The sequence below is a fragment of the Epinephelus moara genome, unplaced genomic scaffold (assembly GCF_006386435.1).
Source record: "Epinephelus moara isolate mb unplaced genomic scaffold, YSFRI_EMoa_1.0 scaffold613, whole genome shotgun sequence".
NCBI classification, from domain to species: Eukaryota; Metazoa; Chordata; class Actinopteri; order Perciformes; family Serranidae; genus Epinephelus; species Epinephelus moara.
The window spans coordinates 870-2,548 of NW_026082557.1; the positions used below are offsets into that span (position 1 = coordinate 870).

Sequence of the window (1,679 nt, forward strand, 5' to 3'; positions counted from 1 at the left end):
ATCAAAACAAATAAAAATATACAGATAAAAGGAAAAGGACATACAGTTTGTAAAAGCAGTAGATGCAGTAGTGACATATATACATTATAAAACTGCAAACAAACAGGAAATACAGATTGCAGCAGCAAAATGAAAGTTTAGTGCTGACATATGTATGTATTACTCATTCATGTCTTAATTAGTTTGTCAAAGAAGAAGTATTTCATTCTCTGGTGAGAACTGGAATTATATTTATGCTCTTGAACCTCTGACAGACCAGGCTGACTGGCGAAAAGCATTTTCTGCAACAGAACAGTACAATCTCCTCTTACAGACCCCCAGCTGACACGATTAGTATTTGTTCTTCTGTTGATGTAGGCTGGAAGTGGCAGTGGAGCAAAGTCACAGGTGACTTCACCAGGCACAATATTGCATATATTATTAGGTCATCCCAACTTCAAATCTGACATTATTTTACAATCAGGCAGTGAGTGCTTTTTTAATCTGCATTGGTGGTTTTAATGCACTATGGTTGGCCCGTTACCAGCTTGTTTAACAGTTCAGTTTGTTGTTTGCACCAGTAACAAGAACCATGGAAGCCTGATACATTAATGGACAATAAGGCATTGTGGTTACTAGAATTTTACTTTTTATATTCCTGTATTCCACAGTATCTGAACATGGCAACTTTAAGGTTAGGAAAAGAAAATTCTTTTCACACACATTTTGTCCTTGTCATGTGTTTGACTCTTTGTCTTTACAATCCACTCTTTCTCCTTTCTTTATTCTGTAAAGCACTTTTTTACAACAGTTTTACAAAGGTCTTTATATATGTAGCCCTTTGAAAAACAGACAGTGTATGTATTTATGAGAAGAAGCTGCCCTCTCAGTGAGAATGTAAAAAAAAACTCCTCTGATAATGAGACTGGTTTTACCATGTCGGCTTCAGCTGTGAGCTAATTCAAATAACTCCCATATATACATATAGATATCCTACATATAGACATTTAGGTTTATTTTTGTTCAAATCCTCACTGCAGGAAGAAACACAATGGTGAAACTTGCACTGCCCCTTTAAGAGAAAACTGTCCTCCTGTTTGAATGCAGACAGCCTGATAACCCCTCCTCCCTCTTCTCCCGCTTTCAAACAGCACCCTGTTCCCTCCTCCATCACAAATGTGCAACTGCGCAGATGGGTGTAAACAACATGTGATAGGGCAGAAGCTGACGAGCGCTATTCAGTGAAGATTAGCAAATGAACAGGAACAAAAGGGACAGACTTCTGTTATAAGTCAGACCACAGATCTGTTTCTGTGCAGAGACACTCAGGCAGTCGCTGCAAGAGGTGAAATGGTGCAGAAAGGAGTTCAGCTGGACAGAGAAACCTTCTCTTGTTCCATCTGTCTGGATCTACTGAAGGATCCGTTGACTATTCCCTGTGGACACAGCTACTGCATGAGCTGTATTAAAATCCACTGGGATGGAGAGGACAAGAGGAAAATCCACAGCTGCCCTCAGTGCAGGCAGACCTTCACACCGAGGCCTGTCCTGCTGAAAAACACCATGTTAGCAGTTTTAGTAGAGGAACTGAAGAAGACTGGACTCCAAGCTGCTCCTGCTGATCACTGCTATGCTGGACCTGAAGATGTGGCCTGTGATGTCTGCACTGGGAGAAAACTGAAAGCTCTCAAGTCCTGTCT

At 40.7% G+C, this 1,679-nt stretch overlaps 1 protein-coding gene across 1 annotated transcript in view; it reads left to right on the forward strand.

Annotated features, from left to right (window-relative positions):
- The first annotated feature begins 1,132 nt into the window (after positions 1-1,132).
- Positions 1,133-1,679, forward strand: part of LOC126387515 (tripartite motif-containing protein 16-like) — a 7,199-nt gene continuing 6,652 nt past the window's right edge. The window contains exon 1 of the mRNA XM_050040016.1: positions 1,133-1,220. The gene's annotated coding sequence lies outside the window, so the exon portion shown is untranslated. The remainder of the gene's footprint in view (positions 1,221-1,679) is intronic.